At 37.8% G+C, this 26,953-nt stretch overlaps 1 protein-coding gene and 1 long non-coding RNA gene across 4 annotated transcripts in view; one reads left to right on the top strand and one right to left on the bottom strand.

The window, feature by feature from the left end:
* The window catches only part of PDE7B (phosphodiesterase 7B), a 317,742-nt gene that overhangs the window by 145,557 nt on the left and 145,232 nt on the right, over positions 1 to 26,953 (bottom strand). The window lies entirely within an intron of this gene.
* Positions 26 to 25,238, top strand: LOC140632640 (uncharacterized). 2 transcript variants are annotated; one of them, XR_012030247.1, is made up of 4 exons: positions 26 to 380; positions 4,436 to 4,480; positions 13,563 to 13,714; positions 16,693 to 16,770. It is a non-coding gene; the product is annotated as an uncharacterized lncRNA (long non-coding RNA). The 2 variants fall into 2 exon arrangements; XR_012030246.1 differs by lacking the exon at positions 16,693 to 16,770 and adding an exon at positions 22,938 to 25,238 and having other exon boundaries at positions 27 to 380.

The raw sequence follows: 26,953 nt of genomic DNA, 5'->3' as shown, positions 1-26,953 counted from the left end.
AAGTAGAAGAAGCTCAAACAATTTACAGTGACCTTCAAAAGAAATAGAAATGTAATAACTTCAGCCTTAACTAATCTCAAGGAACGGTGCCAGCAAATAGGGAGAGAGACTTGGTCTGCAGACCAACCACATAAGGCAGCACACATCTCCACTGTCACATGGAAAGGGAGGAGAGTAGATGGGGCAAGATGAGGTAGGAAAAATAGATTCACAGTTTGATTTCATAACAGGTGTTTAAACTACGACCAAGGCTTCTCTTATTCACTTTCCAGATATGTATTAATAATGAAAGAGAGAGCAGAAGGGAGAGCCTCTTGTGTAACCATTTTCAGACACCGGGGACCTGCCTGGCTTCCTCAACCCAGGTTCTGGTTTTCGCTGTGAGTTACCGCTTCTTCTGTTTCTTTGCTTTACACATTTAAAGAGAGAAATCAGGGTTTAGCTAACATGAGATCTCTATCTTGGCTCTCAGACATCTTATTATTATTATTACTTTAAATTTTATTTATTTGTTTGGGAGAGAGTACGGGTGAGAGAGAGCACAAGCATCGGGAAGGGGTATTGGGAGAAGCAGACTCCTTAGCAGCAGGGAGCCAGAGGCGGGACTCGATCCTAGGACCCTGGGATCATGACCTGAACTGAATGCAGACTTTTAATGCTTAACCGACTGAGCCACCCCGGAGCGTGGATCTCAGACATCTTAATTAATGCTAAGTTTACTGTCTCTGACAGTTAACCTACAACAAACTAGTCCAATAAGACAGAGGTTGAGAACACAAAGGCAGGAAGACTTGGTTTTCTCCACTTTGCTCCTCCTCCCTGCTGTTGAAAACCCATACATTTAAAAAGACATTATTTTGTAGTAACAACCCCTCCCCCCAAAAAAACACCTCAAAACAAATAAACAACTCCTCCATCCCCTGCTATTCTCTCCATTACTGAACAACCTGTTGTTTGTTTTGCTGTGTGACAATGCTCCTCTGACTTAAACCTTTCTAGGATTTCAGAACTTATTTCCAATTGTGGAAGATTGTAAGTGGAGTATACTTTTCATAATTTCATATCCTAGTGCATCAACTTCTGAATAAATAGCTACAGCAATGGAATATCCAAAACAACAGCCTTCTAAGACTACTTAGGGTTACAAAAAGTATGTTTCGATCTCAACTCACCACTGAGCTTTGCCTCAAACTTAGTGACTTCTCCATAAATGGGTATGATGCCAATAACTACCTTACCTGTCACACTGAGATCTTGTAAAAGTAAAATAGGACTAACCTGTGAGTTAATTTAAAATTGTAATGGGCTATGAATTTTTTTATTTTTATTATTTTTTTATTTTTTTATTTTATTTTATTTTATTTTTTTTTTAATTTTTTTTTTTTGAATTTTTTTAAATGATTAGTTTTAAGCTATAAGATATTATAATGGACAATTTACCTAAACTCAAATTTTAGCCATGCTTTCCTGGGAATTATTAGAAAGCAGAAAAGTCAACCACCCAACTGTTGTAGTAGGTCCTACTTTGGAAATTTGTGTTCCCCAAGAGAATGCAGAAGCAGAGTAAATCAAAGGTGGGGAGGGGGTATCAGAGCACTGGACAGTGGTCCGATGGGAGAGGTAGTGAGGGATTTAATGTACAAAGGTGGGGTAAAGTAGGCAAAATGATTGAAGTGTGGATGAGAATAGATAGACAAAGGACAAAATAAGTGGTAAAAAAGAAGTGTCTGCATAGAATAAATATTGTACCTGCCTTCTGGAGGTGTTAAAACAGCCCATGAATCATACCTACAGTGTCAGCCTGCATCATTATTATTTAGTGCTCTGGTTAGTACTGTATAGGTTCTCTTGCTTGGGAATTTCAATTTCTGCCCATAATGACTAATAGTATATTTGATGTTCATGAATTGTACAGCTCTGTCATATGCTGTGGTTGTGAACGTTTGTGTTTAGGCCCCTACACTAACTCAAGTGGGCCTCACATTTTTTGCTTGGGAGTCTGTATGCCTCAAGCATTTTTACAAATTTTTTCAAGATTTTGTTTATTTATTTGAGAGAGAGAGAGAGAGAGAGAGAGAGAGAGACCATGAGTGTGGGGAAGGGGCAGAGAGAGGGGGAGAAGCAGGGAGCTGGAAGGAGAACTCAGTCTCAGGACCCCAATAACATGACCAGAGCCAAAAGCAGGTGCTTAGCTTAACCAATTGAGTCATGCAGGTGCCCCTATAATTTTTTTTAAAGATTTTATATATTTATTTTAGAGAGACAGAGGGAGAGAGAGAGAGAGTGAGCAGAGAGGGAGAGAAAAACTCAAGCAGACTCTGTGCTGAGTGTGGAGCCCAACATGGGGCTCGATCTCACGACCCTGAGATCATGACCTGAGCTAAAACCAAGAGTCAGACACTCAACTAACTGTGACACCCAGGAGCCCCACATTTTTATAATTTTGATTGCTCCTTGCTAGACTCCATTTAATTGATGTGCTTTTAAAAGAAGTGTAGTGTGTAAAACCAAATATAATGTTTAAAAAGTGGCCTAAGCAAAGTCAGAAATACATTTCTACTTTTTTTTTTTCCAGTGGGAGCTATGAATTTTGGAAGCTCTCAATAATTAGGCTAGGCTGAGTAGACCTCAAGGAGGCTGGAGGACAGATGATCTAGACAGCCCTCAAAGAAATGAGGAATGCCTGAGTGAGGTTTTTTTCTCTCTTAATATAATAATAACAATAAAAGCTAGACCACTAAAAACACATAGAGAAATTATCAATATAACATAACATAAAAGGAAAACGAGAAGGTGGTAAAAAAACAAAATCTTCTAACAGGAGCTTTTGGTTCCTTTGACATTCATTAACGCTTATGTTTATGGAGTTCGAAGTCAATTCGGAAGAAGGTAATTTCAACTACTACAGGTGTAGGGAGTATAATCTTACTGCCTCTTCAAAGTATTCTTTATTTTTTTCCCCTATCACTTATTACCTCCTGGTGGTTATGAATTACATAAAATATCTATGCCTGCAGGTGTCTCTCAGGTGCTATTGCAGAGCAATGCTTTTCAAGTGCTTAGTGTGCATACAAATCATCTGGAGATCCTATTAAGTGCAGAGTCTGATTGGGCAGCTCTGGGTGGGAAACTAAGACTCTGCATTTGTATCAGACTCCCTGGGGTTGACAAAGCTGCTGGTGGTGGACCACACTCTCAGTCCCAAGGCTAGAGGGCTACCATGTAGCAGATACTTTCTGCCTCTTCCATATTAGTTATTTATGAAAGAATATGCAGCCGGAGTCCTAATCTTTACAGATACACATATTAGGACTCTTGAAAACAATCAATACTGGCTCAAGTCAAACACTCTCAATTGGAAATAAGCAACCAGAACCACAGTGTAAGAGCAGGACTGTATCCAGTGACATTCATGACATTGAACAACTACTTGGCTTTTAAATTTTGTTTCATTCATTCATTCATTTCTTTCCCCCTATGAATTAGCTATAAAAATATGGTTCAAGGTCCAGTATAAGCCACTGTGATGAATAATATATATGATGGACTCTTAACTTCCAAGCAAATGGCTATTTTTGAAGATCTTTTCTCACCAAATGTGAAACAAAATCTGCTTAGGCCAATTTTGCCATTCTTCCTTCTTTCCAATATTTTGTTGGTCTCCTATTGCTATGTTCAGAATAATCAGAATATACAGGAAAGTCATCGGGTCTTTGATCTCCATCATTAGCGATACTCTCACCAAGACCTGCTCCTTCATTTGACTTATTAGACATCTATGTAAAGTGGTCTTTGGATGAAGCCTGGTAATCTTTCCCACTGTGATATTCCAGGCACAAGTGAATGGTGGCCAGATGATTCCACTAAGCAAAGATGGAAAAAAAGAAAGTAGGCATTCACAGCACTACAGCCATGGTGCTGCTGACTCAGAGAAATAGACTGCAATGTCACAACCACAGCAAAACACAAAACACAAGAGATAAATAAGATAAACTCTGCAACAGGCTGCACTCTTTATCAGGTATTGCTCAGAATTTATGCAGTCCAGGCGTGGTATTTGTGGGAAAGTGGTGCCAGAGGCAAGAGGCATGTGAAATCAACTGGAAGACAAGGGTAATCAAGAGCACGAGGCTAGAACACCACCACTTCTACGTAATTAAAAATTTGTACAGTTAAAAAAAATTGTACAGTTAAGTAAATAAGAACACTTAGAATAAATGAAAGCATCTGCCGGTAATTGGAAACACAGTTTGGTGGTTTTGTTTTGTTTTGTTTTTCCATTGTCTTTCCTTCTTCTTTCTCAGGCTAACTGCTTTGCTATGGTTATGAACACCTATATTTCCTGTTGTTCCCAGGGGGTAACTGAAAAAAACAGGGAAGAGAAAGATGGAAGATAGTAGATTAAAACTAATATATATCATGGTTATTATTTTAGATGATTTGGAACCCTGTTTTCCTCTGCATTGGAAGGAGAATCAAGGTAAGGTGAGGCCACTTAGTAGATAGCATACAGACCATGTGTAAGGCATTCGCTGTATAGAACAATACGGGCATTCTCTCCCGCCCCTCCCCTCTTGATATGTAGCATTGCTGGAAGAATAATAGCGGCACCATTATCGAGGAAAGAAAGTCTAGCACCCTAGAATATCTGAAACATTGTTGTATGGATCAGGTCTTCATCATGAAAAGATTCTTTAAGAGTTTCCTTTTGGCAACTTTCTTTTCCAGCCCACATTCAAATGCTAACTACATTTGCTTCTTCTATTCCATACATTATCTAAAATGATTGCATATCCTTCTGCCCATAGCATATGGTTACTAACTGGTCTCATCCTATTTTCTTATCTGAACCCTTGAGTCCTCTTACTCTCTTCTCCATGACCACCTTCCTGAATTCATTCCACAGTCTGATAATGAGACTTCTTGCATTCTTTGTTCTCTGATCCACCATTGCTTTTGAGGTTAATGTTTTGTTGCCTATTTTAAGTGCAAGGTAAAATATGCTTAACTTTGACTTGTGTATGTTCACATACCTTGCTACTCTTACATCTGTGTATTTTGATTAGCATATAAGGGGTCAACTCCAGAATCACCTTTTAATAAATGCCTTTTCAATGCTGTTATTACTTTTTTTCTGCTTTCAAACTTTGAGGAATCAATTGATTTGAGCTACTATTAAAATGTGTTTTTCAAACCTCTCATTAACCATTAAAAAAAAAACTCAGTGAAGTCTTATTTATCTTTAATGGTTGCAGCATTGTGAATTGGACGTATTTTATGATCTTGTCATTTTCAAATATGTAACAAATGAAAAGCGATGAAAATATTAATATTAATCTGACACAATGCGAATTATTACTTATACATATAGTCCAAATTCCTATATGGGGCATTTAATGCTTTCAAAAATAGGTTCCCCGCTCACTTAGTTCTGTAAACTCACTGAGCTTACATTTGACACACAAAATTTCTGTGAAAATTATACTGTTGCCAGACATGCCAGAGGTGCTGTTATATTTTGTATGGTAAGTAGAATATTGGCCTCCCAATGATATCTACTTCCTAATGCCTAGAACCTGTGAATATGTTAGGTTACATGGCAGAAAGGAATAAAGGTAGCTGATGCAATGACTATGTCAGCCGATGCTGACATTAATTAAAATAGGGAAACACTTCTGGATTATCAGACAGGCCCAGTAAAACCACAAGGGTCCCTAAATGTGAAAGAGGGAAGCAGGAGGGTCAGTGTCACAGTGGTGAGATATAAGACTCACTGGGCATTGATGGCTTTGAAGACAGAAAGGAGCCCTCTAGAAAAGTAATGAGTGCAGCTTCTAAAAGAAAAAAAGGCAAACAGCAGATTCCCTCTTGGAGCCTCCAGAAGGTTATGAAGACCTGTGGACACCTTCATTTTGGCCCAGTGAGACCTATTCCAAACTTTTCATCTTCAAAACTATAAGAAACATGTTGTTTTAAGCCACTAAATGTTTGGTAATTTGTTACTGGAGCCTTAGGAAACAAATACATCGTCGCTCACTTTGTTGGGAAAGACTTTTCCATTCATCAGCTTCAGAAAAAGTCTCCTTTTCCTTATGAAAGCTTTGTGCTCCACTTCAGATCACCTCTCTGTTTAAACAAAGCAGGCACCTCTTAACCATTTCATTGATCTGCAAGATAACTTCATTTGTATCACTATTTGCCTCTGATGCTCTGTCTTGTCTTGCAATTTAGACAGAAGGGACCATTATTTCATACTTTGCGACATACAGTCCTCGTGATATACTCTTCATTTATCTATTGATTCATTCAGAGCATTTATCTGAGTGGTTCTCAATTTACTGAGTGCCCCATGCTAAGTGATTGGTATATACAAACTTGGATCCTATACTTAAAATTAATTACAAATTTAATGGAGAAACAGATACACATATGACTATAAAGCACAATGAATTGTAGGGCTACAATGTAAATATGGACACAACAGTCACAATTTGTGTTTGTTATTAGTATGATGTCGAACAACTATTTTCAGTACATTTTTTCCATATCTTGACAGTGAAGACAAGGTGTAGGAATCTATATAAAACTTTTAAAAATTGTGAACTATATTATACAGAGTTTGTATCTAGCCAGGAAAACATGAGTGGTTGGTTATATTTTTGCTGATTATTTTTTATTTGCTGATAGAATTTTCAGAAGTTTAGCTGTAATGATTTTAAAATTTCAAGAATAATTTTACTACTTTTCTCTGGTGAGTTGATAACATGTTGCTAGCAAAATGGTAGCTTAATGGTAGTTCTTATTCTAAGAGAGCAAAGAAAGACAAATCACGCAGCGTTAGGGTTTTAAGGGACTTTAGAAACAAATTAACAATTTCAATTAGATTATGTCTTAGCTTCAGTTGCTATAGTAAAATATCACAGACCGGGTGGCTTAAACAGCATAAATTTATTTCTCAAAGCCTTGGAGTCTAGAAGTCTGAAATCATGGTCAAGTTCTGGTGAGGGTCCTCGTCCTGGGACTGCTGTTTACTGTACTCTCATAGAAGAGAGAGATGTCACCTTTCTCGAGTCTTTTCTTATAAGGACGCTAATCCCATTCATAAGGGATTACTCTCATGACATAGATACCTCCCCCAGGCCCTATCTCCTAATACCATCCTACTGAATTAGGGTTTTAACATATGAATTTTGGCAAGACACAAACATTCAGTCCATAGCAGATCATTTTCTAGTTTTACCAATCATGAAGCATTACCCAGATACCTTAAGCCCTGGATTCCCACAGACCTGAGCACAGCCATTTCCTCTGAATTCTTATGGACTTGGTCACAGTACTAAGCATTTAAGTGAAATGCCTTATTTTCTCCTTATGAGAACCCAGATGAGGTAGGTACTATCATGAACCTCCCCCCCCCCCCCATGGAAGTAATTTGCTCAAAATTCATCTGCTATCAAGCTTTAGAAGGATGATTTGAACCACAGCAGGCTGATTATAGAGCATTCCCTCTTAACACTGTGCTATACTACCTGTGTGGCTAAGGTATTGGATAAAGCAGTAGGAACTCTGTTTGATTCATAGACTGTAACTATGTCTGGCTGTATCACTGTATCACAATAAACACTTAAGTGAAGAAAGACAGAAGGAAAGAAAAAATAATTATGACCCCTGCACCTATTTCTATAGCTATTCTTCATGGCAGGTTTACATCTTGTGTTCTTCAAGCCATATACACTGCCATGCGGTCATGACTGTCACTATCAGATTGGGCTTTCTTTAGATCTCTGCTACACCTCTGTCCAGGAAGTGCTGAAGAAAGTCCTGCTTCCTCAGTATGACCAGGGAGAAAGAACATAATGCACATGAACATTTTTAAAAATTTAGATGAATGTTCCTCCCAAAATGGGGTGGTTTCTTCAAGTCAAACCCTACACTACTAAAGTAACTCTATTCCTTATGAAAAGTGACTTGATTTACCCCTTGTGATTGCCATTGCCATGCACTGGAACTATCTGGGAGTAGTGATGAAAGACGATCAGAGGAGTTTCTATGTTGTTTAAACATAACTGCAGCAGAACTAGAGAATGATGATGTGGAATTGGTGAATGGAGTCCACTAGATTTATCCAAGGCCGGAGAGATATTTCCCTTTGGGGGCTATTTAGCAAGGCTTCTGCCAGTATCACTATGCCAGCTGCATCTGTGTTTGCTAGACAGCTTGGCCAGAAAACGGGGAGGGAAGAAGGAGCCTTAAGTGTTTCCGAGTGTTAAGGAAATAACTTGGGTCACTTTTTGCATGGATGATGATACATGTGGGAAATTCAAAGCTGGTCCAGCTGATTTCTATCCTGGAGTACTGGACCAGGGAGGAAGCTGAGGACAGCCATGTTTCCAGCAGACCAGGGATCTTCTGTTTTCTGCCTCAATTCCTTTCCTTAGCTTCACTTCCACATGGTAAATGTGGTTATTTAGTCATTTATATTCACAGTCCTTCTGCTAGGAAATGTAAGCCTATAAACTTCACATCATCTTTACATAGCACCTTCTTTTTTTTTTTTTTAATTGTTTTTATCGAAGTTCAATTTGCCAGCATATAGTATAACACCCGGTGCTCATCCCATCAAGTGCCCTCCTCAGTGCCCGTCATCCAGTTGCTCCATCACTCCACCTACCTCCCCTTCCACTACCCTTTGTTTCCCAGAGTTAGGAGTCTCTCATGGTTTGTCTCCCTCTCTAATTTTTCTCACTCAGTTTCCTTTCACTATTTATAATCCCTTATAATCCCTTTCACTATTTCTTATATTCCCCATATAAATAAAACTATATGATGATTGTCCTTTTCCGATTAACTTACTTCACTCAGCATAACACCTCCAGTTCCAACCACATTGAAGCAAATGGTGGGTATTTGTCATTTCTAATGGCTGAGGAATATTCCATTGTATACATAGACCACAGCTTCTTTATCCATTCATCTCTCAATGGACACTGAGGCTCCTTCCACAGTTTGGCTATTGTGGACATTGCTGCTATAAACATTGGGGTGCAGGAGTCCCAGCATTTCACTACATCTGTATCTTTGGGGTAAATACCCACTAGTGCAATTACTGGGTCAAAAGGTAGCTCTATTTTTAACTCTTTGAGTAACCCCCACACAGTTTTCCAGAGTGGCTGCACCAGCTTGCATTCCCCCAACAGTGCAAGAGGGTTCCCCTTTCTCCACATCCTCTCCAACATTTGTTGTTTTCTGTCTTGTTGATTTTTGCCATTCTCACTGGTGTGAGGTGGTACCTCATTGTGGTTTTGATTTGTATTTCCCTGATGGTGAATGATGCAGGGCACTTACTCATGTGCTTGTTGGCCGTGTGTATGTCTTCTTTGGTGAAATTTATGTTCATGTCTTCTGCCCATTTCATGATTGGGTTTTCTGTTTTTTGGGTGTTGAGTTTAATAAGCTCTTTATAGATCTTGGATACTAGCCATTCTTCTGATACGTCATTTACAAATATCTTCTCCCATTCGGTAGATTGTCTTTTAGTTTTGTTGACTGTTTCTTTTGCTGTGCAGAAGATTTTTATCCTGGTTAAGTCCTAATAGTTCATTTTTTGCTTTTGTTTCTTTTGCTTTCATATATGTATCTTGCAAGAAGTTGCTGTGGCCAAGTTCAAAAAGGGTGTTGCCTGTGTTCTCCTCTAGGACTTTGATGGATTCTTGTCTCACATTTAGATCTTTATCCACTTTGAGTTTATCTTTGTGTCTGGTGTAAGAGAATGGTCTAGTTTCATTCTTCTGCACATGGATGTCCAATTTTCCCAGCACCATTTATTGAAGAGACTGTCCTTTTTCTGTGGATATCCTTTTTCTGCTTTGTCAAATATCAGTTGACCACAGAGTTGAGTGCCCATTTCGCACCTTCTTTTATAAAAGCATTGCAAAGTGACAGAAGGGCTTGGCTCTTCAGAAACATTCCAAAAAAAAAAAAAAAAAAAAAAAGAAAGTATGAACCCTGGGCAAATCATTCTGACCTTCAGGATGCTCAACTACTTTCAGTATTCCCCCTTTTTTGGACCCAGTAATAATTAACAAATTCATTCACTTATTTGGAAAAAAAGAACAGTAAATACTCCAAATCTTTGCCTGATTAAATTCAATTAAATCTAATTATTCCATGTCTTTTTACACATTATAATTGATGTCTTATTTTATCTAGCATTTGCCTCTAGGTCTATTTTTCATGTAAAATTTGCTTTTAATGTTTATGACACATTAGGTCATAGGAGTACAGGTGTTTATTTCTTTGATAGCTTCTTTAGAGTGCCTCCCAAAGTGGTCTCGATCTCAATGAATGCTGAAAATAGCACTGTTGTTTCTGTGGAAAAATATGGAGAATGTTCTGTGTGGGACAGCCACAGCATTTTTGGGAAACCTCAGAAAGGATACTTGGTGTTGCAAAATCAAGTACTCTTTTTGACCTAAACTATATATTGGTTTTCTTGAAATTACCTCAGGGTTAGAACTTTCACCCCATTAACATGGTTAGTAAAGTCATGTTTTCCTTCAAGAACACAAATGTATAAATAAAAGGGATGGGTTATAGAGGCACTTGAGTGGCTCAGTTAGTTAAACATCTGACTCTTGATTTCGGCTCAGGTCATGATCTCAGGGTTATGAGATCGAGCTCTGATTCAGGCTCTGTGCTGGGCATAGAGCCTGCTTAAGATTCTCTCTCTCCCTCTGCTCCTCTACCCTCCACTCATGTGCTCTCTCTCTCTAAAAAAAAAAAAGAAAGAAAGAGAAGAAGATGTGTTATAGAAAAATACTTGAGATTTCACTTAAGATTCCCCTAATTGTTGCATCTTTCTCATCTCTAAGCTATTCACCAAATGTGCCACTATATCTGTTTTCTTCAAGTTGCCATTTCTTGGGAGTTTTCCTTTGGAACCTTTGAAGACAGAGTTTTCAGAAACTAAACAAAATAGCCTCTATTCTCCAATAGAACCAGGGTGTTGGAAAGATTAGACTGAGTTTTTGTGTCAATTGAGAGGCTTAAATGAAAATATTTATGGAAAGTATATAGAACAAGGCCAGGCACAAAGTTGGCACTCCACAAAAGCCAGATATTATCATTTCCTTCAAATTATCTGCTCTCTTCTCTGTGGGCCTGGCACCAGTAAGCCCTGGTGCCATCAAGAGACCCAGAACGTGATATATGAAGAAAAAAAGATAGAAGAGGTAAAGTAAGAAAAAATAAAGATTATGCGTTTAGTGTGGAGCAGTCAATGAGATAGGGGGAAAAGAAGATAAAGATAAAAAAAAATAAAGTTAAAAGGAAAAACTTACAGGTTTTCACTAGCAATGATCTTAAAGGATACTCCAACACCTTGGAGGTTATTGGCACTGGGCCCTTCATTTTAATATTGGTCTGCTGTCATTTTATCCTTCATGTTCTAACTTCTAGTATGTGTTTCAGATCATCTAGAAGATTCTTCAGATCTAATTCTATAAAATGGGTTAAAATAAATGTTTTTGGTTTGATCTGTATAGATAACCATAAACATCAAATGCTGAACTAGTTTCTTCCTAAATCTCTTGAAACCCCCTGTAGCATAATTGTTCCTAGAGGAGAATTTTTCAGATATCATTCTTTCCTCACTCTCCATCAAGGAGTTAGTTACTAAATTATCAAAGTTACTGTAGTTACTGAATTATCAAAGACTTTCTTGGCAAGGCATTGTCACCTATAAGTCAGTCCCTTAGGACATTGTAAGAAGCATGTCCTTGGCTGGTAGATAGATAAAACACTCTGGAAATTCCTTTACCTATTTAGGCCTTAGGAACATCATTAAGGCCATTAAAGTAGCACTTTTCTTTTTTTTTAAAAAAAAGATGTTATTTATTCAGGAGAGACACAGAGAAGCAGAGACACCGGCAGAGGGAGAAGCAGGCTCCACACAGGGACCCCAATGTGGTACTTGATCCCGGGTGGGACCTCAGGATCATGCCCTGAGCCAAAGGCAGACACTCAAATGCTGAGCCACCCAGACGTCCCAAAGTAGCACTTTTCTAAATGATATCCCCATGGCCTGAAAAAAAATGAAGCAATTTCAAAATCTTCTATTAAAATTTTTTTTTTCTTTTGCCATGAGATGGTGTCCATAATGAAAGAACTCTGAGATTTCTTATGAGAGTGTGACCCTAGGTGACAAAGTTTTTCTAGGTGGTCTCAGAGCCACAAGACTTCATTCTTCTTGTGCTTGTCAATAGCCAAGACAGGAAAGTAAATTTGACAGTGCTGAATAATATTTATTAAGCACCTTCCACAGAAGGCAGCCCTCATCTAGGCATGACGCGAAGCTTTGAACAAGTCAGATTTTACATTCCAGTAAGAAGAGCCAGAAAGTAAATACACAAGCACACAAATACATTAACAAGAAGATATTCAGTGGTTATGTGCTACCATAAACAAAAATTAACTAATTAATTAATTAAAATTTGTTTTCTGGGAATTAATTTCTGAATCGTATAAACAATGACATTCTTGCAAGGCACACTGTACTAGAAAAATATAGGCTAAATAGTCCTAGACTGTCCTTAACTTTATTCTTCTTACTTGGTTGAGCACTTTATTCCCAGAGAATCATTTATTAACCTCAGAAGTAAGTCAATTTAAGAATAATACTTTGTATTTCTGTAGTATTTACTTCTATGATTGTATTTGAAAGAATTCACTTAGTAAGATATATAAAGACTTCATGAAGTGGACACAAGCAGAGACTAGAGGCTATATTTTTGTAAAAATAGAGACTAAGATGAGTGGGTGGCCATGAAGCATTTCTGGGTCTACCGAGGGAAGGGGGAAACCCAGGCATGTGCCACTGAAGGTGAGAAATGCTTGGTCACAAAAATCAGTTAATAGATAGGCTAAGTCCTAAATGATCAGTGAAACAGAATCACCAACATTTTTTTTATAATGAGAATGTTTTTCTTTTTTTAAAGATTTTATTTATTTACTTATTTATTTATTTGAGAGAGAGAAAGAAAGTGGGAGAGAGAGCACGAGCATGAGCAGGAGCGGGTGGGGGGGAGGCAGAGGGAGAAAGGGAGAAGCAGACTCTCCACTGGGTAGGGAATCTGATGTGGGGCTTGATCCCAGGACCCCAGGATCATGACGTGAGCTGAAGGCAGACGCTTAACTGACTGAGCCACCCAGGCACCCCGGAGTGTTTTTCAATATATATATTTTTAAAGTATGGAAATATCTTAAGAAACATCAGAACTTTATTGGACTTATTTAAGGCAATTTAGGATTTCATATTGTTTTGTTTTGAAGGCACCATGTTCTTTTCGTTGCTTAGAGTATTCAAAGGTTTTCATTTGACTCAATAGCATGATAGTCCAGATTCATGCCAAGAGATGGCCTTTTTTTTCTGACTGGATTGGATTCAAGATTATTTGTGATGATGAGGAATTAATTGTAGTTAGTCAGGTTGACCATAATGCTCATATGCTAAGTCCATACTCATGCTAAGTATGATATCTCCATGCTTGTCCAATACCACTTAGGAGAAGGACCTAAAGTCTTCAGGTGAAGAATATGGTCCCAGAATGATCACATATTGATCCCATCTGTATGGAGCTACCGTGAAAGACTACATAATACGAGTCTGAGACTAAATAGAGAATGTGCAGAAGTGATGCTCTCAATGAAGAAACAGGTGAAAGAAAAATCAGTCCTTATCTCAAATGCTGTTTTGTCTCATTTATGGGTTTCCCAAGGATTCTGGGGGTGGGAGTGTGTCTCCCTGACTTATGTTGGATTCAGTGATCTGCAATGTGGGGCTGAATATATTCTGTCTCACCAGTCATGCTGAGATTGGGATTCCTCTGGTGATCAAATGATTTGTCCCAAATGATCAAGATGTCTGAAGAGTTACAGATAAGAGTCAAAAGATAACTGTGCCTTTCAAAATCTCAGGTCACTGTTTAATACAACAGAAAGTTTAACTCCCGATAGTATCCATCATAGTCCTTAACCACCTAGTGCAATGGAAGTAACGTAAAGATGTTGAAATGTAACAGGCTCAGTAAAAAATGCCTAAGGTAAGAATGTTTAGGAGTTTGTGTATTTCCAGAAAATGTATTCATTTTCTTTCTGACTACATTTTATGTTAAAATATTAGTGGTGAGATTAAAAGTTACCAACTCCTTCTTTTTTTTTTTTCCAACTCCTTCTTAAACCATGCAAGAACTCATTTACCATACTAGTCAGAGGTGTTTGTATATTGCCTGATGTAAGACTTGATCACAACTTTGATCACACAATTCAAAAATTTATATATGATGCAAGAGTGTCCAGTAAAGCTGAAGATTAAAGTTTGTATTGTTAAGTTTTCTGAGTTAATGATGAAAAAATTAATTTTGTCATAGCCCTCTAGCTAATACTATCATCAGAGGAGGTGTATTTAATCTTTACTGGTATTTCCTATTTAAGCCCCTGACCTTAAAAAAATAAATTTGGATGAAATTTTTAAAAAATATTTTATTCATTTATTTATTTGAGAAAGAGTGAGAGACAGCAAGCACAAGCAGGAGGGAGAGGGAGAGGAAGAAGTAGGCTTCTTGCTGAGTGCAGAGGCTGATCCTAGGGCCCTGATATCTTGCCTGAGTGGAAGGCAGCCACTGGAACTGAGCTACCCAGGTACCTTAAAATTTGTTTTTTTTTAAATATGAAATATGTGATACATTTTTGTTCTACTTTAACAATTTAATAATTTAAATGACTTTATGATGAATATCAATTATACTTCAAGGACTTTTTTGGTGTTTTCAGGTCGTTTGCTCCTATGATAAATGGCTCAGGCTATTATGGTTTTTAAAAGTTTTGGGTCAACACTTGACAGGTTTTTAGAAGTCATTTTTATTGTTTTTAAGATGATTGGCTATAGTAACTTGTCCCCTACCTTCAGTTCTATTGCTTTAAACCATCTTAGAGGCTGCGAAACCAGCTGGTTAAGTGTCTTGTAAATAAGGAGGATTATAGTTAGCTACTGATAATTTCTCTTAGAATGCATAGATGAGAATTCAGCTACTTTGCCTTTTATTTCCAGAGGTCTTTTTGGCTTACTTCTGGTTTCCCTGTTCTGTTCCAGAGATGATTAAATTTGCCCTAGGCCTTCCTGCCCAATATTCCAGTAGCTGTGGCGTGGTTCTAGTGGAGAGGCCAGGAGCTCTGGAGCAGATTTCAGCTGCAATTCTGGTTCTGTCATAATCCTGCTGTGTGATGTTGGGCAAGTTACTTTACCTCTCAAGCCTCAGTGTCATCAGCTGGAAAATGAGAATGAAAATAAACATTTCCCAGAGTTATTGTGAGGATAAAATGAAGTGTGTGGTATGATAACTAATATTTATAGAACATTTATTATGTGCCAGGTACGTAGTTAGCACCCCTAAATGGCAGCTCCTTTAGACCTGACTTTGTGTTTTCGCTAGTTGGACTTTACACAATTAATCCACTGAAGTCCTCATACACTTTTCTCAAATGCCATAGAAAATAACAAGAAGGTAGAAAGAGATGAATCGGAAAGAATCTACTATGTACAGCCATGGGGTTAGACATTTTACTTATATTATATTATCTGATCATCTCAGCAACCCTTTGGAATAGGACCTATTATCCCCATTGTGCAGATGAGAAAAACAAAGCCCAGTGGGGTTATTTTACACTTTTTTTACATGCTAACAGAGAAAGTAGCAAAATAAATAGAATAGAATAAAGTCGGGAACTTAATTCTATCAGAGTAAATTACAACACTGATATGATATTAATAATCTAGTTACTTTCTTCTTGTTTATTACCGAATCATCAATCATCATTTTCATTTATACAGTTAAAATAATATAATTTAAAACATTTTTCCATAATAGCAAATTCACTTTATTCATCCTAAATAGAAGTTCTCATAGATTCTTGCATGAGTAAAAGGCTAAATTACTTTGTCTCAATCATAAAACATACTGAGGCTTGTTTTTGCTGCCAAAACTGTTCTTTGGTTTAGAAAATTTCCCCTAGGTCATTTAGAAGTATTCCCAGAAAAGATGAAAATGCCAAAAACCTGGTCAAAATTTTTTCAAGTATTGCACCAAGAATGGAAGGAATTTGGGAATCAAGAATGTATATTTATCTGGTCACAGGGAGAATAGGAGTTATCTGAATGCCACCCACTCAGTGTTTGTCACTTTCTTTCCTGGGTGGCTAATTTCCCCTCATGCTCTGGCTAACTTCATGTATTGTGTGGTCAATCATCCTACCTTTCTCTTATTTTCAATTTTATTACTTATCCTCAGGAGGAAGGACACTTGAGAAAATTTCTTTTGGGGCTTCACGTTTTCAAAGGAAGGTGCAAATTAGATGTAGTAAATTTGTAATTCTATTTCCATCTTTAAAAATAAATGTCATTCAGGCATTGGTTTGCTCTGTCACCTTGAATCAGAAAACAGCTCCATCTGGTTTATTTAGTTTTTGATAGCTCACACTTCAAAGAAAGGCAAGGGTTATATCCGCTGATAATTTTGCAAGCTTACGCAAGCAAAAAAAAAAAAAAAATATTTCCCTGACCCCTGCAGTGATCAGTATGTATATCCTGAAGCACCAGAGATCTGATGACGTCTATTGTGGTTTGCTGACTCCCAACAGGCTTGATTCTGCCAGCTTGACTCCGGAAAAAGAATCCCACCAGCTTCAAGCAAAATTGTGCCCAAGTAAAGATTGCTAATAAAAATATCATGGAATTGGCTCTGGTGCTACTTTTGGTCTTAAAATTCTCTCTGTGTGTGTGTGTGTGTCTGTGTGTTTGCATGTACATGCATTTATGTGTATTTTAACTTCAGCATCTGTATTCAACTTAATCTTTTAGAAGCTCTAATATACTGTGTAAGCTTTCAGGCAAGGTTCTGGCAATGCAACTTCATGCAATTGGCTTCACTTTCCATTGATATCCATGTAGACTTCCCAAAGTCAGGTTTGAGTCTTAATTTATGGAAAAGTAACAGAGGGCTAGTATGTTTTATGCATTATTATTTCAAAGAGATGAGTTTTTCAATAGAAATACACATCATCATTTTTAAACTTCACTTACAGTTTATACGCTACCTACTTTCAAAATAACCCGTTTATTTCTAGCCCTGTCCTGGTTTTGCAACCACTGTTTACTCTGGATGCCCCATCAGCAAAATAGTGATAATAATACTTGCCACCTACTTCATTTCCTAGTGGTGTCTTAAAACCAATGAATAGAGGTCTGCATGATCCCCAATCTCTTTGAAATACAACAGCTTTATAGCTTACAAATTAATTTCAACCGAGCTAAAAGTTACACCCTGGATATAGAATTCTATAAAAGCATGCAAAAGACGAATATATTTGTAAATTATGTAATTAAATTAATTTTAAAATGAATGGACTATATATCATATGTATATGTATACACAAAAAGGAGGAATACACTCAAATTGCGAAAAATATAGTTATAGAAAAGCTTAGAAAATAATAATGAATATTCTATAGAAGTTAATATTGATAGTGGTTATCAGCATTGGTGGTATTTTGGGTAAGTTTATTTTCTTGTATATATTATATATATATAGCTTTCTTATATATTCCAAGTTTCCTGGAATGAATTTGTAGCACTTCCAAAATCAGGAAAATGATCTCAATAGATATTTTTATAAAAATTAACTGGACAAGAAGGAAATTTCTCAGAATGCAAACAAGCTTTTAAGAAAAAAAATCCATTGAACTCTTTAAGTACTATAAAAGTACTATACAGTACTTAAAGTTCTATAAAAATTATAGTACTTGGGTTTGGACCCAGTTTACAATAGGAAGCTCAAGGAAAATCTATCATTAAAGCAAAACACTCAAATCTTTGGCCATATCCAAAGTCTCTCTATTTATCCAAGTTTCTGTGGTATGTCAGCAGTTAGATCTAATCTTATCTGTTCAACCTAGCACACTACTGAGTGTCCATAAGTTTAATATATTCATAAAGTATAAAAAGGATATTCCAATAGGTAAATTATTCCCACTCGCCATCACTCCTGTCACACTGGATTTCTTTAGGTTCTTCTACAATGCTATAGGCTCTCTTCCTTCTGGGTCTTTTCACATTCTGGTTCCACCTTTCCGAAATGTTACCCACAATCCTTCACCAGGCACATTCCTTTACCAGGCTAATTCTTACACATATTTTAGTTGGCTCTCACTTCTTCACAGATCATATCCTGGTCCCCAGACCAAATCTGAAGGCTTTACATATGCTCCTGTGGCTGTCCATGTTCACTCCTAAGACCACACTTGTCTTATCCACCACCTCTAGTCTGAAAGCCATTTGGAGGCAGAAATTTTGTGCCTGGTGCACAGTAAGTGTGATTCACCAGAGGGCTGACTTCCTCAGTTCAACAAATCTTCCTGTCTATTGTTTGTGGAGAAAGAAGACCTTAGTATTGGCCACTTATCATGCCTAAGTTTTTCTCCCATGAAAGAATTGGTGAAAAAGAGAAAGAAACTTTTAAGATTTATTACAAGGAAATTTTAATTTAACTTGCTGCATAACTTAGTTATCCATTAAAAAAATAACTTGGCTTAGTCTTAGAGAAGTGACTACATACACAAAGGAATTTTAAAATAAAAAGGATGAAAAAGATTTTTTTTCCCTCTGACTATGGTAAGTTTCAACGGCAAACATTTGTGTTAGTTCTACACATGTTACTTCAAAGATAACATGATTTGTCACTTCTTCTTTGAAAAATATCCTACATCTGTAAGTCATTAGCTTTTGTCTGGCTCTTCTATTACTGGATGAGACCCTTGAAAATGTTTTATGTATCTCCATTTTCCTAACTGTAGAATGGAGCTAATTTTACTCTCCACAGTGAAGAGAATGTGGGAAAAAAAGTTAATACTAGAAAATAGATGTTAACTGACTCTTAATGAAAAAGGAGAAACTTATTTTCATACTATAGCTTAATTTTCAGGGTACTGTTTTTAACCAAAAGAATTATAACCTTATTTTTCTTATATATTTAACTAATACATAGTCTGTATATAGACTTTCACACACCCCTTTCTCAATTCCCAGCTAAAATGACTGAATTGCTGAAAACCTTGTATTTTTGAAACTTGGCTCCATGAGAACTCACAAAAAAATGGAAAAGACATTAAACACACATTGCTCACTCCCTAACTTTTCCATATTATGACTCCAAAACTATTTGTGAATAGGCATTCATAAAATGAGTTCGTTGGGACAAAATAAAGTTACTGACATCAGTTTGGCTAAGACTCTAGGCTAAGACTGCATGTCAGTCTCTGAAGGCATCTTGATTTCTCCCATTCTCTGGACATTGCTGATGAGGAGGAGGACCTACAATTCACAGTGTGAATTGATCAACAGATCAAGAGTACACAGTGTCTCAGGAAAAAGTGAGTCCTAAAGGCCTCGTTTTGCTGGTAGTGGCTCCTCCTGAGCAATCAGAAGATGGGAAAGTGACTGTAGACAATGGGCTGGGAAGGAGGTGGGTACCCCATGGGAGTAAGATGAGTTGAGAGAGGGGAGATGTGGCATATTTTTAGCTAAAGCTGTTAAATTGGGGAAGTCAAAGGGGTTGCTCAAGTGCTTTTTTTTTTGGTTTATTTTTCCTTTATCAAATTGTTGCAAATGCGTTATTAGCCTGGAGTTGGCTTTTCTACCTTACGATAGAGATATACACAAAACAAAGACCTTAAATTCTCATCCAAGGCAGACACATAAACCATATTCTAAATCATTATAATTTCTCAAGAACTTCGATCCCCCCAATCCAATAAAATTTACACTCTTCAACTTCCTTTTTAAAGAAAAAAATGAAAACAGAAACCTGATGACAGCTGTCTACATATCCTATAATTCCAAGCCCAGCCAGCTTGGATTTTGTCAGAGGTGAGGACCTAATTGAGCCTGTTCATCACATTAGTCACTATCCATAGTGTTTATCCCTTGTTAATTCAGACACTTAGAAATATACACATACTCTAATGCTTCCCTACTCTGATCAGTCCACAGCAAGACTTTGGTTAGCAAAGACAGACAAATTTGGGTAAAAAAAGAGAATATCCGAAAGACCAAGATCCACATTTGGACAAAGAGATATAGCAATCATGCGAAAGAGTGATTCCAAGGTTGGTCAACACAGCAACTATTAATAAATATTTCTATTATGAAATAATTGTATTTACCATACTTTGGCTATATGATTCATATCCTGTAGTATTTCCAAATAAGTAGTGATAAACAGATGCTTGGTGACCTAAAATCAGTCTCACTCTGAGAAGAAAGATGCTCTTTCTATATAATATGCCCTTGAGAAGGGAGGTGACTACATACTGGGAGCCATAGAATATTGCTAACAGAGCAGCCTGAGAATCCAGGGCAGATTCTTTTTTTTTTTTTTTAAGATTTTATTTATTTATTCATGAGAGACAGAGAGAGAGAGGCAGAGACACAGGCAGAGGGAGAAGCAGGCTTCATGCAGGGAGCCCGATGCGGGACTCGATCCCCGGACTCCAGGATCACACCTTGGGTCAAAGGAAGGCGCTAAACCGCTGAGCCACCCAGGGATCCCCTCCAGGGCAGGTTCTATACATATTTCTGTTGTAAAGAAAGAAAAAGGAAAATAAAAAAACCTTTCCCCCCCCTTTTTCTTGCTGTTAGAAGTGAAAAATCACTATTAGGATGAATCTCTTTCTTTATCAACCATCTGTGAGAGTAAAACAGACAAATCCCAGTTTTGTGATTGAGTCTGAGATGTGTGTAAAGCATAAATTTCCAAGGCAAAGGGTCTTGGTAATGTTAGCATTTGACTGAGAGGTGGGCTGCTCAGCACATGGCATAGATAGAATTACAAGTGAATGAACCTCCCATGCAGAAAATCTGGAAGCTCCATGTGCACCCTTACCAGGCCATCAGGGGCTAGACTTTTGGACTTGTTTCTCTGAACTGATCTTGTTCTAGCCCTATTTACAGGACTTTGATGTTTTCCCCTAACCTCTTGACCCTGACCTCTTATGTTTCTGTGATCCCGGGTATGGAATACAGTTTTCATTACTGTGTTTCTGACTTTCCTTTCCATTTGCAGCTTCTTGTTTTCTTCAACTTGGCTTGCATACTAGAAACTGACTCCAGATCTTGTTAGCTTTGTCAAAGTATCTGCTAAGCCTGAAATGCTTCTTTTAGGAGATAAGAGAAAAACTAGAATGTGAACTGAAATAAACGAGGTCTAGGAATGGAATCAGGTCCAATGCCTACCCATGCTCCTGTGGGGTGGAAGTTCCTAAACCCTGGTAAAGAATGTCTAAAGGTTGACTTCAAAAAACAATCAAAGATTCCATAGTTTTTGAACCCTGTGATTTCTTTTTTTTAAATATATCATCTGATTATGAAGTATCCCTCAGGTTATACAATATTCTCACTCTTCCCAAACTGTACTGAACCACAGACAACTTATTGGCTAAAGTCCTCTGATGCTTCTGGCTCTAAGGAATCTATCTCTCCCCTACGAGTGTGTGGCAGAGAAAAGATGATATGCTCACTGTTCTTTTTCTTCTTCTTCCTTAGTACATAGGAAAATTATATTTTTCAACCCCCCCTTGCAGTAGATTTTGGAGCTGTATTTCTGAGTTCTTTCTATTTTTTCCTCCTTTCTTTCCTTCATTACTTCCACTATTTGGATCAGAAATAGAAAAAGAATGAGTTATAATATCCTAGTATCACATTTTAGAGTTTTAAAGTCATAGGCAAGGTTAAAAAATAGGGATCCCTGGGTGGCGCAGCGGTTTAGCGCCTGCCTTTGGCCCAGGGCGCGATCCTGGAGACCCGGGATCGAATCCCACGTCAGGCTCCTGGTGCATGGAGCCTGCTTCTCCCTCTGCCTATGTCTCTGCCTCTCTCTCTCTCTCTCTCTCTCTCTGTGACTACCATAAATAAATAAAAAATATTAATAAAAAAAAAAAGGTTAAAAAATAATTCAAAATACATATCATATTGTATATTTAAACTGAAACATATTGTTTATTATGATAAATAACTTACACTATGTATTTTTTGCTTAGTCTATAGGAACTAGGTTTCACCACAGGCTACACCGTTTCCTTCATGTGGTCAAAATTCTAACCAGTGGCAGAAGGAATGATGGCAAAACTCTCTCCTCATTATATAGGTTGACCTGGAATGACTGTGGAAGGTCTTCTTTCTCTACTTCCATGAAACATTGTTACGTAATTATATAGAACTTTTATTCTTAAAGTGATTTAAAATATATTTTATCAGTTAAGTCTAGCACAGTTTATGAGATAAAATTGCAAGAGTCTATGAATGAAGCATGGGTAGGTTTTGCCAAATGTCACACGGTCTACAATGGTAAGATAGTTTGGAAAATAAGTTTTCTGGCTCCATTTTCAGTGGCTGTGTGTGTGTGTGCGCATGTCTGTGTATTTTGTAAAATGTGAGAAATGCTTCTTGTAGTAAGAGGAGAATAAAAGGACAATTCTAAGAAGGGAAGAATCATGTATAATCTCTGCCTACTGACATTGCTAACATTTCCTGTTACCCTTCTATTTGGAATAGTCTTATACAGATGCATACTGCATATATTATATATTATGTATATATCTTAGCTGGCATTATATCATTTTGTGTTCTTTTTCACTTAATGTAGATAAATATTCTTGTCATAATTTTTTGCAAATATAGTGTTTAATGGCTGTATGATGTTTCAACATATGTTTCTATGGCAAATTCATTTCTCCCCAATTTTTAGGCATGTAGATTATTACTAAATTTTATCTTTTATAAATAATGCTATCAAAACATCTCTGTACAAAAAGCTTTTTTTTCTCTATTTCAGATTATTTTCTTAGAAGAGATTCTTAGTAGTAGAATTACAGAAAAGAAACAAACGTGTACACGTTCTCTCTACCACATGAACTACTTCCTCTGCTTCTTGAAATTATCACATAGTCAGTAAACAAGCACCACCACCACCACCACAGATGAGCTCAGAAATAAAGTCACAAGCTTGAAGAGGATGATGACTTCCAGCTTCCTTCTGGACCTGGTTGCTAAAGTGCCAGTTGAAGATTGGGGAATGGGCTGTTTCTTAACAGTCTTAATATTTAGCCGCAGTATTGTATTTCCAAGGAACTGTGGTTGGAATTTACTGTCACTAATTCTCACAGCACCGTTCTGCTCTAAGTGGGGGTTGTTATTTCTCAGAGAGGGAAAACACCTAAAAACATATTTACTGTATTCATCCCGGGGTCCTTCAGATTTACTTATACATGTGCTATGCACACTGGAAAAGAATTAGGGTAACCAGATGGATTTTTCTCCTCAGCATTGGATCAAAACAACTGGGCTAAGATTAAAGACTACATTTTGGGTCAAATGAGTATATTTCTACTGTTTAACATTCCAGAATGGGACTGAGAATGAGTTAAAAGGAAGAGAGGACACTCCTCTGTGCAACAAAGCTAGATTGTTTAAATGGGTTAAATTGATAGAGAATAAAGTTACAAAATGCTCCTCCTTGTCCTATATTGATAAAAATCTGTACTTCTGTCTCTGTCATTTTCCTGCCCTTTGTAGTGGTAGAAAACTGTGTTATTACTTTCTTCTAAGTTTTGGGGAGTCTGTATAATATTTAATTAAAAGGAAATCAAAATAATATATTGTATAAAACAGCTAGTTGCGGGATCATCTGGTAGATCAGTGGGCTTCTGAGTGATATGATTTTTTTTGGCTCAAAAATATTTATGATCTAAATAAGAGCAAGTATCTTTGCTTAATCTATTTGAATAAATCTAGAAATCTAGAAAAATTAGTTTGAAAGACATGCTTGTTTATAAGCGAGACAATAATTATGCCAAATTGTAAAGTCATGATTTTGAAATTAGAAAATTCTGTGCTATTTTTCTAAACATATATGTTTAGATTTGTATGTTTGATACTAAGGAATTTATGTCCTCATGGGAAGGTTCCTGTATCTAAGCAATGTCACCTTCAGATAGAGGTGTTTTTCTTAGTTAAGGATGAGCTTTAAATGAGAGTTAATGAACTTGAAGAAACATTAAGAAAATCTTTCTGTGTTTATCTCTTTATTTAAAGAAAACTGGGAAATTAGTGTTAACAATTACATTTTGAAAACAATTTCAATACAATAGGCTCTTAAAGAGAACAAACTTCTAGGATTATTTTGATTCTCTTTTCACTACTTTTTATTTTCATGTATTCCTAATTATTCCCTGACAAATATATTAACTAGAATATTTCTTTTTAACTGACTCAGATTGTTTTATAGTAAGATACTTTTACATGTAATAGATATGGCCAGGTCTTTGAACTGGTGTCCCTGGGCTGGTAAGATTGTCTTTCTCAGACCAATCAGCTTATCAGAACAGAAAGTACCTTGTTTTGTATGTAGCAGGGATTAGAGGCACTCTACACACCTTCAAGAACTTCACCATGGCTATCTTTTCTAACAGTGGGGAACAATTTTCTGTGCTCCTCAGAAAAGACAGAATTTCCATTTGTATACAATGGTGTTCCTTTTCCACTGTCACCTCTCAACTGGCTCACAGGGAGTGTCCTTATTGGCTGATTAAGCAGGAATTAGAGATCAGTTTTGACAAAAAAGTACTATTTGCATCTCTTTCAGAAGTGAAACTTATCTTTGGGGTAAATCCCCAACAGTGCAATTGCTGGGTCGTAGGGCAGGTCTATTTTTAACTCTTTGAGGAACCTCCACACAGTTTTCCAGAGTGGCTGCACCAGTTCACATTCCCACCAACAGTGTAAGAGGGTTCCCTTTTCTCCGCATCCTCTCCAACATTTGTTGTTTCCTGCCTTGTTAATTTGCCCCATTCTCGCTGGTGTGAGGTGGTATCTCATTGTGGTTTTGATTTGTATTTCCCTGATGGCAAGTGATGCAGAGCATTTGCTCATATGCATGTTGGCCATGTCTATGTCTTCCTCTGTGAGATTTCTGTTCATGAGTGAAGTAAGTCAGTCGGAGAAGGACAAACATTATATGTTCTCATTCATTTGGGGAATATAAATAATAGTGAAAGGGAATATAAGGGAAGGGAGAAGAAATGTGCGGGAAATATCAGAAAGGGAGACAGAACGTAAAGACTGCTAACTCTGGGAAACGAACTAGGGGTGGTAGAAGGGGAGGAGGGCGGGGGGTGGGAGTGAATGGGTGACGGGCACTGGGGGTTATTCTGTATGTTAGTAAATTGAACACCAATAAAAAATAAATTAAAAAAAAAAAGAAGTGAAACTTAAAAAAAAATCTCTTGGAATCTTTGATGTTTTCAAGATACAGGGAGTCAGACACATTTCCATTGATATAAAAGGCTTCTTTTTCCTGGATTTGTCAGCAAAACTTTCATGCTTTTGGCTTGATTTTGATGGACAAGTGGGAACCAGGGGCACTGGGGATAAGGGAGGTGAGCAAGGGAGTTAAGGTTTGGGAAGGGGAGTTGGGTGGCCTGAGGACCTGGAGGAAGGGCCAGTGTGATTAAAGTCAGGATAGAAGGGCTACAAAACAGTTGAAGGGACATGGTCTGACCAACAAAAGAATGCAGAGTTGGGAGGGGACCCAAAAAAAAGTCAGGATGGATGGGTCCAGTTCTGAATCATCCTTGATTGTGGAGTGAAGAAATTAGACCTGATTTAATGGGAATGGGTGGCCAATAGTTTCTACTGATGAAAGTGCTGTTTTCCACGGAGGGGGCTGCGCGGCCCGGGAGCGCGAATCCAACAGCGCAGGCTCCGGAGCACAGGGCGCCGGGACACAGCCCAGGATCCCGCCTCCCCCGGGACAGACAGAGGCCGGGAGGGCCCAGGACAGCGAGGACGCTCCTGCCCCAGCTGAGCACATCAGCGGCCCCGCCCCGGAGCCCCCAGGCCCTGCAGACGGAGTTCCTGCCGGAGCTGAATCCAGGTTTCCAGAGCTGCCCCGACACTGGGGCTGTTCCTCCTGCGGCCTCACGGGGTAAACAACCCCCACCGAGCCCTGCACCAGGCAGGGGCACAGCAGCTCCCCCAACTGCTAACACCTGAAAATCAGCACAACAGGCCCCTGCCCCAGAAGACCAGCTAGACGGACAACTTCCAGGAGAAGCCAAGGGACTTAAAGTACACAGAATCAGAAGATACTCCCCGGTGGTTCTTTTTTTGTTTGTTTGTTTTTGTTTTTGTTTTTGTTTTGTTTTGCTTTTTGATTTGTTTCCTTCCCCCACCCCCTTTTTTTTCTCCATCTTTTTCTTTCTCTTTTTCTTCTTCTTTTTTTTTTTCGTTTTTTTTTTCTTTTTCTTCCCTTTTTTTTTCTCTTTCTCTTTTCTTTCCTTCTTTCTCTCCTCTCTTTTTCTCTTTTTCCCAATACAACTTGCTTTTGGCCACTCTGCACTGAGCAAAATGACTAGAAGGAAAACCTCACCTCAAAAGAAAGAATCAGAAACAGTCCTCTCTCCCACAGAGTTACAAAATCTGGATTACAATTCAATGTCAGAAAGCCAAATCAGAAGCACTATTATACAGCTACTGGTGGCTCTAGAAAAAAGTATAAAGGACTCAAGAGACTTCATGACTGCAGAATTTAGAGCTAATCAGGCAGAAATTAAAAATCAATTGAATGAGATGCAATCCAAACTAGAAGTCCTAACGACGAGGGTTAACGAGGTGGAAGAACGAGTGAGTGACCTAGAAGACAAGTTGATAGCAAAGAGGGAAACTGAGGAAAAAAGAGACAAACAATTAAAAGACCATGAAGATAGATTAAGGGAAATAAACGACAGCCTGAGGAAGAAAAACCTACGTTTAATTGGGGTTCCCGAGGGCGCCGAAAGGGACAGAGGGCCA

Source organism: Canis lupus, chromosome 1 (genome assembly GCF_048164855.1).
Source record: "Canis lupus baileyi chromosome 1, mCanLup2.hap1, whole genome shotgun sequence".
Classification (NCBI taxonomy): domain Eukaryota; kingdom Metazoa; phylum Chordata; class Mammalia; order Carnivora; family Canidae; genus Canis; species Canis lupus.
The sequence above is the reverse complement of the archived record's forward strand: the minus strand, read 5'-3'. Positions and strand labels throughout refer to the sequence as shown.